Source organism: Halyomorpha halys, unplaced genomic scaffold, assembly GCF_000696795.3.
Source record: "Halyomorpha halys isolate HHAL.00 unplaced genomic scaffold, Hhal_1.1 Scaffold1803.1, whole genome shotgun sequence".
Lineage (NCBI taxonomy): Eukaryota > Metazoa > Arthropoda > Insecta > Hemiptera > Pentatomidae > Halyomorpha > Halyomorpha halys.
In genome coordinates this window covers 20347-21106 of record NW_027111307.1, presented here as the reverse complement: position 1 = coordinate 21106, position 760 = coordinate 20347, and positions in this window count along the sequence as shown.

Genomic DNA, 760 nt, shown 5'->3' with positions numbered 1-760 from the left:
ATCTTTTATTTTTTTTTATTGGAATAGCTACTTGTGAAAATATAATTAATTTTAAGAATTTCTGTGAACCTATGAATTTATTATAACTTTTTATATATTTTTTATACCAGTTTGAGATTAATTATTAAATCTTTTATTTTTTTATTTGAGAAGCTATTTGTGAGAATACTATAAACATAAAGAATTCCTGCAAACTTATGAATTTGTTATAACTTTTCATATACTTTTGATGCCAATTTGAGATTAATTATTGAATCTTTTATATTTATTTTATTATATGAACTATAAGAATTCCTATGAACCTATGTATTTATTATATTTATTATTATATATACATTTATTATATACGTTTAGTATATTTTTGTTGCCAATTTGATATTAAATCTTTTATTTTTTTATTGGAGAAGCTATTTGTGAGAATACTTTTAACTTTAAGAACCCATGCAAACCTAGGAATTTATTATAACTTTTCATATACTTTATACCAATTTGAGATTAATTATTGAATCTTTTATATTTATTTTATTACATGAACTTTAAGAATTCCTACAAATCAATGTATTTATAATAACGTATAGTATATTTTTGTTGTCAATTTGTTATTCATTATTAAATCTACTATAATTTTTTTTTTTTATTGGGGAAGCTATTTGAGAGAATACTATAAACTTAAAGAATTGCTGCGAACCTATGAATTTATTATAACTTTTTGTATATTTTTTATGCCAATTTGAGATTAATTATTGAATCTTTCATATTT